Source organism: Stylophora pistillata, chromosome 14 (genome assembly GCF_964205215.1).
Source record: "Stylophora pistillata chromosome 14, jaStyPist1.2, whole genome shotgun sequence".
In the NCBI taxonomy this organism is placed as follows: Eukaryota; Metazoa; Cnidaria; class Anthozoa; order Scleractinia; family Pocilloporidae; genus Stylophora; species Stylophora pistillata.
In genome coordinates this window covers 11,528,265-11,543,142 of record NC_142532.1, presented here as the reverse complement: position 1 = coordinate 11,543,142, position 14,878 = coordinate 11,528,265, and the positions used below count along the sequence as shown (strand labels likewise).

Genomic DNA, 14,878 nt, shown 5'->3' with positions numbered 1-14,878 from the left:
GCCTTTACCCATTACGATGGAACTCACCCGAAAGATAGTTTATTTCGTGAATTATGAGCAAAATAGATGTTTTGAAAGATTTCATACTTGCACGAGCCCCGGGCGGGGGCAATTTGAAAACCTTTCAAAACATCACGAGTGACCATAAATTTCCATATACTCTACAAGTTTGAAAGGATCTTTGCATGTTTTACAAATATTCTTGCAAAATCCCTTTTAACCTCTCTGTACTCGATCGGCATGTACATCGATCGAAAATTGTACTCCTTTGAAAATTCTTGCATGCTTTGTGTTATCAGATTGTTCGTTTGCAATAATTGGGAGAAACAAACGGAGCTTATCGTTGTACGAGGTATTCTAAAACATCTTTAAAGCTTAAAAATTACGTAAGAGTGCAACACGGAAATTCCATGTTGCTGTTGTTGATGACTTAGTTATAAACTCACCATTGACCAACCAGGAACTGGATAGTTTGTTCAGTTTGTGATAAATAATGGAAATTGAACTGAGTGTAAATAACTGAAGAAGGTCTCTGACCAAAACGTTTTTTATTGAATTTTTTTACGTCAGAAGTTGTCCATCCTCGCAATTTTTTTAACTTTCTACGTTCGTGTTGGCTGTGAGGTTTGGACTGCGAATCTTTATTGATCTTCCTGGCGCGGTGCACCTTTGTTGGCTTGAGAGTTCCATTAACGACTATATATATATATATATGCAGCGGTTATAAATTAATGACAGGAAGATCGTTTCACAATTACTCTGAGTTTCACGCAGCTTGCACTGCGATCGTCAGAAGGTTTATTATCGATAATAAACCGTCTAACGATCGCTATTCGATTTCATGAAAAATTATTGCTAGGGCTAGATCATATTCCAATGCCACAAAACGTTGCAATTTATGCCTCACTGAGAAATTTTTTATCTTGTCTTATCCACATGAAGCCTCTTTAAACAAGCGAAGTGAAATAATATCCAATTGTAGACATCGGCGAAAATATATTCTCAGGTATTCTTAACGCTATTATCGGCGCGCGCACGGTTTTCAAGATTTGAATTTTTTAAACAATGTCATGTGATCACGTTGCTGAGTTAGAGTTAACCGTCACGATGCCTCAGTGTGTATGGAGTTTAACTGATGAGTGGATCAACTTTTGTTGGTCTACGAAACAGGCTGTATTAAAATCCATATGTGCGTCACTTGAGTAGTCCATTTGCTACTATATATATATTTAACAATTATTCCACGAGCGCGCGTTGGATATGAGATGATAGATAGCCAACGAGGCGCGTAAAAATGTTAAATTAAATTATTAAATTTTATTAAATTCTTAGCTCCCTTTTAATTTTAAGCTGACACGTACGCTTACCATATTTGTAGATTATGGTATATTGGCTGATATACCATAATGGCTAAGCCAATAAAAAGTCTTGAATTGCATTATCCAATGATCCAGTTTTTAATAAATATATATATATGTATGTAGAAAGTTGAAAAATTGCGAGGATGGACAACTTCTGACGTCAAAAATATAAAAAATTATAACAAAAAACGTTTCGGTCAGAGACCTTCTTCAGTTATTTACCATTTAACGACTTGCTATATAGATATATGTATTTAATTTACCATTTAACGACTTGCTATGTGTATATGTATGTATATGTTGAGTTAGAAAAATAGAAAGACTACGCTTTCATCCCTACAAGCCTGTTTCGTGATTGCTCACTCATCAGGGGATTTTACCTGATGAGTGAGCGATCACGAAACAGGCTTGTAGAGATGAAAGCCTAGTCTTTGTATTTTTCTAACTCAACATATATTGCGCTCTACTTTTATGTAGTCGAGTTTACAATATCTTCCCTTTTTAGTGATCGTGGTTCATTTAATTATTGTACAAGAAAATATCATTTGGCTCATGGCACATGAACAGTTTGTTTGCCACTCAGTAGAAGTGACTGAGGGATAATTCAGGTAAATCGTCAAGGAAAAAAATTTAGACAGTGGCTTTCAAGGGGCACGCTATTTCACTTTCATTTCATCAATTTCAAAGTCATAACGAGGGTTTTTTCCATCCGGATTGATCTCGTGTACCCTTTATTCTCCAGAGAAATAGTTTTGGGTTAAATTCTATAATTTTTTGATGAGACACCCGTTGTACAAGAGCCGCTTTTATGCTCAATTTTGTTCGTTTGAGTTTTCCCCACTTCTCCGGTCACTTGCTTTCACTATGTCCTTCTGTTTATGTAGCAAAAATACATTCTTTCCCATGATGGTTCACTTCAGTAAATTTTTGAGTGAATAGTATGCCTGTCTTCACCCCCACCCTAGAGATAAAAGTAAACAACTAAACTGTGACGGAGCCACAATATGAATAAGCAGCTCTTGAGTAAAAGCATTATAAACTTGCCATACAGCGATACACGATCATTTTCTCCCAATGTTATTCTTAGCGCCCTTCCAACGGTTCAGTTATCAGAACTATTTAGAACCATTTCATCCCAAACACCTTCGGATACAAAAAACTTGCTCATAAGAGAGTCGCAATGGGGTGGTGGTTTTTACGGCTAAATTTATGGCCAACGGAGTAATATAATTCCATTGTTGTCACCAGATAAATTTTTTACGGCTGTCAGTTAACGCCATTGAGCCTCTCTTATAACAGCTATGTTTTTATTTCGGGTCCTTGTATCATTGCATTATCTTTTGTGTCCTTTTTCCCACTGTTCTTTATCAAAACGTCCTCTCCCATCTCCACAACATTGGTTCCTCACGATCTCTGACACAATATCTTTCAGTTTGCTCCGCTAAATCTCCAAAATTTAAAAAATTTGCTCGTTTTAAAAGAAATGTTACGGCACAAAATAATGGAAGTGGCTGGGGTGAAAAAATCTTGTTTGGACCTGGTTTGTTCTGGTTGCAGTCATAGAATTGAACATTAATGCATTTGGCTAAAAAGTATGATATCTTATACTTTTACAACTATTTCGTGAATCAATATGGGGAGTGATAATCACAGTCATGTGGAAAATACTGAAAATGGTGTAGAAGCCTTAAAAAAAATGCCGTTGGTGATGGTTGCTATTTAAACCCACGACCGTCCTGAAGTAAAGGTCTTTTAAGGATTCCACAATATCAAATTAGAAAATGTTCATGTTCTCTTGATGTTTTTATTAATAGCGAGTATCAAACGATCTCCCACAACTACTGGCTGGCAGTTGGCTTGGCCGTTTGTTTAGTTGGTGAGAGCGCTGCATCAGTCCCATGAAACGGTAATGAATTCCATTCCTGTTCAAAGATAACTTTTTATTAGGCCTTTATCTTCACAGTAACTTAAAATGTTTACTTGTGTGCAATGACCTGTCCTCAGTTAAAATTGTTATTGCGTAGTTCAAAATAATATGACTTTCATTTCATTAACCCTATCAGTCTTACAGGCAGTCATGCTCCTCCCACTGCAATAACCCAGGAATAAGGAGACAACTGAAGCACAAAAATAGCCCAAGGAAGGTGTCCGTATGAAAAGTTACCTTTTTATACAAACGTCTATCTGGCGTCATGCAAATTAGCGTGTACCCAAACAAAAAGTCCTCTATCCACACTCTTTATCCAAATTCGCAAATTAATATAAAGAGTGTTATTTCTAAATATGTTAGCTAGGGCTTTTTTGTATGTGCGTCTGTTGGTGTGTTTTTTAAAGCGATTCACATAGACATGCACATACCAACTTTGCTCCTCAGAAACTTTGCCCCCCAGAAACTTTGCCCCCCAGAAACTTTGCCCCCCAGAAACTTTGCCGCCCCGCCCCGCACCACTCCGCCCATTTTGACTACTATATCATGACTTCTGTACTTCCATTTTAGACCTAATTATTCGAATAATCTCTTGAAACGCCATTAAAAATTTAACATCTTAAGAAAACTTTGCTAGACAGATTTCGATGAGGTTGAAAAGAACCATATGCTACAAAAATATGTCGCACAAAAGATTGTTCAAAGTACACTTAACCCGGCAACGAAGTATTCGCCATTGACACTTAAGCCTACACAGCATATTTGTCGAACAATTATTCATTTGAAACTTAGTTTCTAAACGAACGTAGCGGGTGGAAGAAAACACATTTAAAAGGATCTATAAATTGGCAATTCTGGGTTCTGTGTCCTTATTAACATGTCAAGTCTTTCTTTTGAGAGTAGGATAAACAAAACATAAGACAGAGGTACATATTGAGACTTTTAGACACCAAAACAGCGTTATGTTCTTCACTCACAGGAAGCAGTGATAGGTAAGTAAAACTAGCTTTGGTCAGTACTTGAAGCAAACATTCACAAAATGAAGTGAAAAATTGTAAAAATTTAGTTTTGAACTGTTAAGTGTGTGAACAGGATTTTCTCCTTGTATTAAGTACTCTACGGTATAGAATTTTCCTAAAAATATTTTAAAGAAAAGCCTCATCCAATGTTGTCGTGATTAAAGAAGAAAGTTTGTTCGTTTCAATACAGAAGTCCTCTTTCGTTAATGTTGAAAAGAAAAAACTTTTATGCCTCTTAACTCTTGTATGGATTGCATACCTAATAAGCTAAAGGATCCTCTTATAACGGCCAAAAGTAGATTACCCAGTGGATTTCACCATGCTAGGCAGTTTGTCTTACTTTCTTGTTCGATACATTGATGATTTGAGCTAAGTTACAAATTTACGTTCTGTAATTCTCAATGTTACCAAGATCACAAATGCTTAAAAACGTTTCATCCCGATTTAGGTAATATTATACCTTATTAGTCTGTATGGTTGTTCTTTCCGTATAATAATGTTTACCTAAAGAAACGGGTTTCACTATTATTTTTTTCGCTACTTTTTAAGATAAATTATTGTCATGTACAATTTGAGGAGCTTCTCCTTTCTGATTTTTTTTCCTTTTTATTTTTGTTCAAGTTTTTTTTTTTTTTCACCCCCGAGAAACATCGGCAATACTCAGGCAAGGGTCCGTTCTGAACTTTTGAATTAAAGCAGTCTTATTTTCCGTTGATTTAACGTAGCTCTGAACAAATTTGAAGGAAGATCACCAAATCTCGATGGGCAATTCAACAATTAGCAAATGAGGGTCACCAAGTGAAAAAATAGGGTCAACGAACCCGCTTCTGTATTGCAGGAAAACAAATGAGCGCAAAAAAAAAAAAAATCGTTTAATTTCCCATTGAACAAGCGCGATACAGCACGCCGCTCGTGATTTGGCTTTGAAGGAGTCTAAGGTTTCAGTATTTCCAAAGACCACATGAAAATCGCCTGTATTCTTAGCCTTAAAGGTTACACGATAAAATACCAAAATGTTTGTACTTTCTTATTCGGTGGACGATTAAACGATTTAATCTCTCGAGAAAAAATTGAAGAGCTAGAGTCGTCATCATAATCGTTCGCAGAGGTTTCGAAGGCCCTGTTTACAAGCAAGGAGGGAAACCCTTGTGCTAGGGTTACCCAAGCAGGCGGGTCAAAGATAGCCCGGGTTTACAAGCAAAATTTCACAGGTAGGGTTACCCTACCACCCGGGACAACTTACCTATGCTTGGTAACCGCACGCATTGTTATCAATGTTCAAAGGGTCTGGAAACAGAAAGTTCTTCCGGGTAGGCGAGTTATCCCCAGCAGAGCGTTAACAAGGCAGCTAGGGTTACCCTGGCGCTAGGGTAACCCTAGCGCTCAGCTAAGGTTTCCCTAGTGCTAGGGTAACCCTAGCTGCCTTGTAAACACGTCGATGAAAAAAAGAAGAAATGTGGGAGTGTTAGGATAACCCTCCTGCCAGGGTAACCCTAGCACTAGGGTTACCCTACCTGCTTGTAAACAGGGCCGAAGGAAGACATTATGATTGCAGGCTCACTCAAATGTAGCAGTGATGTGGGTAAGCTCATGCGTAAGACCCAGAACAAGCTTAAAAGAGGGTCTTAATGGGGTTAACCGATAGGCGTACAATGGCCAAAAATTTAGTCGATAGCCGTAAAAATTGAAAAATTTTAACCGTTAGCCGTAAATGTGGTCAAAAGAGGTAACCGTAAAAAAATTGTTCCCTAAATTTCTTAATTTTAAGGAAGGTGCTAAACTTACTTATGACCTGTTTCATTTCTTATTTTGCTGACTTTGACTCCGTACATGTCGTACATGAGGTTCATACGTTTATAGGCCAAGCTCGTTTTAAGGACCCCCGGTAGTCTCCCTTGACCTCACTTGGCCTGCGTTTTGTAGGACAAGTTGACAGCTTTTTGTTTTAAGATCTCCAATTTCTTCACCCAGTGTGCATGTGAGTTGAACAATGTCGGTATTGAAAGCTGTTGTTAGTTTTTATCGAACGGGTGAGGAAAGGCCAAGCGAAAGATACAAGGCAAGACTCAAAGTCCAAGAAGAGCATCGGACACTTTCAGCGTTCAAGAAAAACGTTATTGACTTTCTTGGTCTTAACGAGCAAGCCAGGAAGTTCGGTCTTGGGCAATTTGACCTTAAACTTTACCGCCTCGCCAAAATCAGAGGCAAGATAGAAAATTATTCTTTATCGACCCAGCAGCAGCTAGATCTGGAACTACCCCTGTTGCTTGACTCAGATAGTGAAAGCGAGCTGAACAGTAAGTATTCTTAAAGTTATGAATTTTGTACGTGACTACTAGGATGCCGCGTGGCAAGAAATTTTTGTGGGTCTTTTATCTTGCGGATTGCAGAAACTAAATTAACTCCCCACATGTTTGGGGACCTAATTGTTTCGATAGCGAAAGACTGGTTTTCTTACTGAGGATTAGTATTTGTTATTTTCAGGAGATCGCGAGCTTGAAATACCTGAGTAAAGCAACTAGCAGAGATGTCACTGTTTGCAAAACGCTTACTGTTTATCACTAAGGCATGGGTCGCACTTGGCAAAGTTTGGTGTGAATTTGGTCACTTTGGTGTAAAAATCTGTCATCGGGGCACATTGCCTAATGCGACCCTAACTTTTCCAGTTCGCAAAAACTTTGAAAACCGGCCAAAACATCAAATGCAAAGACGGCGTAGTGCTTGGGTGGGGTAGGTAGATTTCGGAAAACTCAGGCTGAACAATAGCTATCACAGCGGTAACTATCATCGCTTGTCAGTAAACAGCAAACGACTCGACTGGTCGCAGAACTGACCAGGCATATGGCGCTCGAAGTAATCTTCGCTGACGTCGATTTCTCGCTCTCATCAGAGCGGCAGTCAAAACAGTTAAACAGGCGTTAACCCATCTTTCATAGATCATACGAAAGACAAAAAAGTGCTCGTAATTCAACTGAATAAGAAGAATAAGCATCACCGTGATCGTTATTAACAATGCTTCAACGGGACGCATTTTTTCAACGTTTGTTTTCCTTTTTCAGCTCACTGCTCTCTTCCCATAGCACGTCGATAAACGTGTGTCTGGTTTATCAAAGTGTCATCACTGACATTTTTTTCAAATGTCTAATCTCGTATTAATTCGCACGTTGAGAGACTCAACAGATTGTGATGTCCGCAAACCTTTGGGAAAATTGCTGACCTTAGAATGCGTCAGAAATAAAGATAGGATGGCAGTCGAGCCAATAGTACGACTAACCAGACCTGAGGTGGTAAAAGTATTAAGAAAGGTGGCACTTGTGGTACACACACTTGTTCCGGAGAAGTATAGATTTTGGCCTCAAATCAACAAGGTCTTTATTGTCATCCTGTTGCTATCTCTCCTGGACCTCTTGGTAGTGTTTTGGCACTTGATTACGATTTTGTTTCCTGTTGCTCTCGATTACGCAAGATAAGACTTCACCAACCAGCCGATGTAACAGAGCTTCAGAATGGGCTGAGAGATGCGAGAGATCTATGCTTCAGTAGAGGTGTAGCCTTTATGGCAGAGCGTGGTAACGCGTGCGTAAGATTTAAAGACATTGAAGGGAACGTTGACTAGAACCCAACTCTCTACGTTCACGTGCTGATGTGGAGAGAATACTGGGAAACTACAACCTCTCCCCGGATGGAACCGTTCCAACCTTACGCAAGCGCCTTTCTCAGCACTTAGACCAGCTAGAAGCCAAGGTGACGAAATTTGTTTTGCAAACTAATGTGCTGCTTCCAAAGCCTGCAGCTTTATGTATGGTTAGTGATGACATACTATTGTGCGCTGATGATGGTCACCGAGCTATCTATCAGACTCAGCTAGAAAGAGACGGAGTCACCAGAAAAGGCAAATCGATGAAACTCGTAAGATATCCAGAGGGTGCTTATCGCCTGGAATCCATGACAGTCTCTAATGCTCCACATGTTTACTTCACAGCGGCAAAAAGTGGCCAATGTAACGGTGGCCTTTATTGTTTTAGCATGGAAACCGGCGAGGTTATGACTATTCTTGAGAACATGACATACAGTTGCAAGAAGATCAAGAAGGTAGCAAAATTTAATGACACACTAGTCTTCACAGACATTGAGGCTCGTCAAGTCAAGCGTTACAATCCGTTAACCAAAAAAGTTGATACTCTTGCCGGAGATGGACGTGAAGGAGAACAGGACGGAACTGAGAAAAGTTGGAGCTTTGTCCAAGTGCATGGAATATGTAGTGTTGCAGATACGCTTTTCACAACGGATGCGGCAGCAGGGAAAATCAAGCTGATTACTGGTTTGTCGGGGACAACGAACTTTTTAAGTCACCTGGGCATTTTATATGACAGCTTTGGCACAGGTTGTAAAGGTAGTACTTCTCAGACAATTACGCCAGAGGAGGTAAGTAAGAATGTTGAGAAGGTGAACGACTACATCAAATCTACGGTAAGAAATGTAAAAGAAACAAATCACCTCAAAAAAGGTTCAGCAACGAATGGTCCTCAGGGAACTGTGTCTAAAAAGACGCAAGATTCTGTAGAGCTCTTGTTGAATGGTGTAAACAACCTCATAAGAAATATCACAAATGTCAGCCCAGAGTACAAAGATAGCATTGACTGACAAACTTTACTAACAACTCAAGTAGAGAACCTACATGCGGTATCGCATTTTAAACATGAGACATTTAGCACTCTTCAATATGCGATGGACTTTGGTACGATATCGAAGGAATCTTTAAAGCGAATAACTAAATGGGGGCTAAATGCTATACTCATCCATCTTCCTACTACACAGTGCCCCAAACAGGAATGTCATTCAAGGACGTGCAGTTTATGACTCCACTTCTTTCTGGGGGGCTATCGAAAAAGGATGGAGAAGTAATGAAGGAATGGTTGGAGAATTACCGTCCAGTGAGGCAAAGAACTGTGACGAGTGAAACGACGAAAGACAAGGCTGCCCCCGGCAGCGTACGCCAAGCCAAAGCCGGATGTTACTCCAAAGGTACGATTTCCCGATGACCAAGACGACAGAACCCTCCCTGCCTCCTCTGAGGTCAACCCTCTAGTCTCCGATCTGTCATTAAGTTTCATAAGTGATTCAACATTCCGCAAGTGAAGCTCGCGTCTGCTGCTGGTTTCAACCGAGTGGAGGAGTACGAAAGCGATTCTGAAATTAGCGATATTGATACGGATAGTGACTCAGAGGATCTTATCATCAGTAAGCCAGTAGTAACAAGGTCCGGAAGGCAAGTCAAGGTGGGTACACGGTTTGATGTCTAGACAAAAAAAGGTAACCGAGACAAGCTAGACTGTACATTGAAGGATTTTGAGGCGTCAAGCATGGCTATATTTTGAGACAATTTAACATGCATATAACACCATATAAGGACAAACAGGTCACCACTCCTGCAAGTAAATGTAAGAATGCATGACGTAAGTTAAGTTGTGTATGGCCTTGTATTGAATCATTTTTCGTAGTTCACAATTCTATGCGTAAAATAATATTAGAAGTGGTATGATTTATCAAATATTAAATTTTTTACAAAAGAATAACTCATTTAAGCCTGAGATGACCATAAAACCTTTATTTTGCTTTAGAGATTAAAAAAACACAGGTTTATTAATATTTAACCTTTTGGAACCAAAGAAATTAATTTTTAACTTTTTTTGTTAACCGTAACTGTAAAAACTTAACCGATAGGCGTAAAAGAACCAAAATTTTAGCCGATAACCGTAAAAGCCAGCACCCCATTGAGACCCTCTTAGAACTGGTTTTAACTGCTAAGATTTAAATTTCGTCCACTGCTCGCTGGCAAAAAAATAACTCACGTCAGTACGTGAGCAAAAATAATGACAATTTTAACCAACCAATGCGAAATTCTGACTGGCACGAAGTAAGATGTCTAATTTCCTTGATTTAAACAGTGATAATATCCAGGGAAGTGATTAAGTTTATCCATGCATCCGTGGAGACTTTGTTTTTCAGCACGTGAGCACGCAAGCAAAGCAACCGAATGACAAAATCTACGCATGCGCGCTTGCACTTAGTTGCACCCATCTCGAAATGTCGAAAAAAAAAACTGTCTGTGCAAAAGCGACTTGGGTAAGTCGGACTTCCGCCAATGGCTGATGTTTCCCACGGTCAAATGGCCTTATCAACAAACCTTAAAAACCACAAAAGAAGATCAAAACGCGGAGATTATTGGATGCTTCCGATATGTGAGTTTAAGAGGTTTTGCTTTTTTATGTTAACACAAGCTAACGAGAATTCGACGATACGTGACAAAAAAAATTAAACATTCCTTTGTTATGTTCTAAATCAAGTCTATGAAAGCCTCAGACTAACATTACTTTCGCATTTTCATCAATCAGTAGCACCTAGCAAAAAGGTATAAAGAATACTTTGATAATCTTTTTTAAGAGAAATGGCAAAATAACAGTGTCAACATGAACGCCTCAACTCTCGAATAAAGAAGCACTGGTAGTCCCTACGAAATCCTCAATTTTTACACCTATAGGATACCTTTATCTTATAAAACTCATAAGCGCTACTTTTATTAATAACTGAGGATCATAGTTTTAACCACAATTTAATCCGTATGTATGAGAGGATTTGGAGCCTCTTGAAAAAATATTATATGGAGACAATCTGACTAGTGCCCTCATAGCAGGAGTAAGGGCCCTTTGCCAGATTGCGTAACTACAAATGTGAGATAAAGTAAAGAACATGGTTGGAGATATGAGGTAACTCACCATAAAAAAAAATTATTTAAAGTTAGTTCTTTCTTTAGCGTCATTGACCATTCTAGTGACGACCGAAGAAAGCCATTACGCCAGCCGCGTGCAAAGAAGAGTTGTATGATGTTTTTTTTTTGTGACCTTTGTTGATTTATTGAGGCAATTTGTCAACATAATTCACTGACAAAACAAGGTTGTTGAATGTTGAAGAGATTGTTAATGAGTGTTTACTATAACAGTGGAACACTTGATGATGTAGATAAAACAAATCGCATTACATCTTCTCCTGCTCCACGTTTCAAATAGACGAAATGCATTTCATTGCCCGTGAGAAAGAAATTATCGACGATTGTGAAACACTGTATATTGCACATCACAGCATAACGAAACTACACAATAAAATTCACCATGCAATACCATGAATAGAACTGCATGCATAGCAATTAGCTTCACTATCATGCTCTACGATGCAATACTTTTCATCACAAAGCAGCGCAGATTTATATTCACCAAAACGAACGAAACTATGCCAACATGTTTTAGGCTAAATTGCAAAGCTCTACAGTGCATTACTCATCTAAATGCACCACTCTGTCACACATTAAAAACAATTCTTTTATAGATTGATGCTTAACAGTGCCAACGCAATACTCTTTACTTGGAGCTTCACTCAGTTAAGCACAGTTAGAGCGCAATGCGCTACAACACAATACTATACACTGCACTGTCTTACGAAAACGCTGCTGCCGGCACCAAGCCGTGTTCCACAGTACGAGGTAATGATTTGCTCAAATACAATATCCTGTATTCCCCGCACAGTATTACAAATGCCGCGCTCTGCAGTACGTGGCGATCTTGAATATGCTAAAATACGATATCTATATACACTACACGGTATTACGAACACACAGCTACCGGCACCATGCAGCGTTCTGCAGTACGTGGCAATAGTTTACTAAGAGCTATCCTGAACTGTTGTTGTGCATAGATTTCATGTTGATTTTGGAGGCTTATATGAATGAAGCAAAAGGCACATTTTTAGGTAAGGTGCGAAGAGAGTTTTTTTTGTAATGAGTTTTCTCACGAGAAAGCTGCAAGCTCACGAAGATTGATAAAAAGTAGCAAAACTGAGCTTGAACCACAAAAAATCCAAACGAAAATGTTGAGCAAGTCGAGCCACTTTCTTAAGCTTTCAAAAAAAGGGCAAACCTCATTTCAGTCTGATAAAAAGCCTGCAAAGTGACTACTTTCACTTCCTGATTTTTGAAAAATTAAATATCTTTTTTTCTACAGCCAACGTTTTTTCCATAATAATGGTGATGAGAGTTCTTCTGCAAACTTTGTCTATTGAATAAGACATTTACCTCCATTTAAATTCCCCAATTTCCTAGGGATTAGCGAAAGTTACACCTATCAGCATATCTCGTTTTACTCTTTCAATTATGATGTTCTTCTCACAACTCAATGTTAAAAAGCTTGAAAAAGTAAGGCGGAAGGATCTCTAAACTTGAAGTACCATTCATTTGTTTATCCAAGTTCTAATCGGTTCCCTCTCTGTTCGAATTCAACCCGTTCATGTCTTTGTGCTGGAGACATTTTGGAGCTTTGTCAAAGTGTGTGATAATCCATTCAGATAATCCCTCATAAACTGTCTGATTAAAAGATGTGCAGGGTAATATGAAAATTGTTTCTTTTCAACTGAGGAAGTCTTAAATAATTTGCGGCTACAGACATGTTATTTCAAAAATGCGACATTCCTTACACCTCCCACGTAATTATCATGTCTCAGTAGAAACTTGTGGTCGATATATGCTTCCGGAAATCCCTGAAAAGGAGACAGACATCAGCTGATTTTCTTCCGGAGGCCTTAGTAACAAAGAAAACGTTGAAATGTAAAATAATATTGCCTTTGAATTCAGAAAAAGGATTGGTATTGGGATATCTGCGTATCCATTCCTTTAGATTCTTTTGCTTCTAATTTCGAATCATTGTATGATATGAGACATAACTGCAAAAGCATAATTGTTGACTGCTTGAATTGTCAGAACAATCTTAGTATAAAACATCCAAAGGAACTTTCTGTGTTGAAATATCTGGAAAAATATCCGGATAAATTGTATTTAGTTAAGTTCATCACCGATTATTGTGACTTACGCAGAAAATCCAAGTGGATTGATTTAAGTTCGTTTACTTGGCTAGGGAGATCATAACGATAGACGTCAAGGGGACTATCTATATTGTTTATAGGACCCAGTCCTACCTCAGCACCCTTCTCGACCTGGGTTATGACTTCTATTTCGTTCCATTGCGATGCTGTCTGTTGGAGTTGACCTCCTCCAATCGCCTTTTTTTAGGCTTATTTTCCACGGCCTCTTTTCGTTTAGTAGTAGTAGTAGCAGCAGCAGCAGCAGCAGCAGCAGCAGCAGCAGCAGTAGTAGTAGTAGTAGTAGTAGTAGTAGTAGTAGTAGATGTGGTCTTTATTTCCGTTCAAGATAAAAATTACAAATCTTAAGTTACAAGTAGAATGTTTAAAAAAATAGTGAAACGGTGAAAGTAGTTAAAACTTGTAAAAAACTTTAAAGTTTTGCAGCTTCCAGAAAACGTTGTGTTTCCTCTGAGTATGGCCAATCCATTTCCATGTCCATTTCTTCCTTGTGACTTAAATAACATCCTCATGCGTCAGGTATTCTTTAGTAAGTATGTTTGGCCATTTGACCCTAACTTCAACCAAGAGTAGGATCGGTTTACTAAGACTTGGTCTTTGCTTGTGTGTACTTTGTCGCTCTCCAAATTCACTTTTTGGAACTTATAGGATTTTCTCATCGAACACTGTAGCTCTCGGTAAGAACTTTGACTTTTCGTTTTGATCACAGCACGTATATGCCGGGCTGAGATAAACAAAAATCAATCTTCATGAGACCTCATGGAGAGATAAGTTACCCTCAACAAACAAAAATTTTGCACTGCTTCACTAAAATGTAAAGGTTGTTTTTTTTGGTTTTACCATTTTTTATATGCGGATAAATGACACTGAGATTCTTATATTCCAATTCAGTCGTGAAATCTGTTCAGGGTGTTACTGACAATTTCACTCTTGAAGCATCGTTATGAAGGGTGGAGAAAAAAAAATTCAAGTTGCTGAAAAATACACAGAGCACTTTCTTATCTTAATTCTATTACTGTGGGCGGAGAAATCTGATTAAGTTTTGAAGAACGGGTAAAAAAATACTCAGCTATGTACTTAATGAATAAAGAGAAAAAAAAAAGAATCGAGATTGAGAGAGCTGGTTAAGAAGCTGCTTTCTCTTTTGCACACAGCGGGTAGTTATGCCGTTTGTGTGGTAGATTTTCACATCAGTAGCATCCACTGCATTTGTGAATGTTTGTGTATTTTGTGAACTAAATACAGTTGCCTACTTTGGCAGAAATTGCCATCAAATACTGCGCAGAGCATTACACGGCCATTTGATCTATTTTGGTTACAACAGGAATGTAACAAGTTATCTATTTCATTTAGAAAGAAATCCCTGACTTCAAAGACTATGATTGCAACTAGAGAAAATAACACAGAGCAAGAGTGAATATTCAAAGAGTTAGCAACATTGAATTTCCGAATACCAATGCACATCTGGAAATTTCAAGGACGAACGAGAGACAGTTTTCATTTCAAATGCTGCATGGAAAACTCTTTCATCAGGTATACAGCTAAAATTTTTATTTCAATAGTTTTTAAAGATAAAAATTAGTGATAATAATTTTGAGCGACGTTTCGACCTCGCTGAGGTCATTTTCAAGCTGATGAAAAGGAAA

The 14,878-nt window shown here is 38.5% G+C and overlaps 1 pseudogene; it reads left to right on the top strand.

Moving 5' to 3' along the window:
* The first annotated feature begins 4,289 nt into the window (after positions 1–4,289).
* LOC148716552 (uncharacterized) lies at positions 4,290–14,553 on the top strand (annotated as a pseudogene).
* Positions 14,554–14,878: the final 325 nt, after the last annotated feature.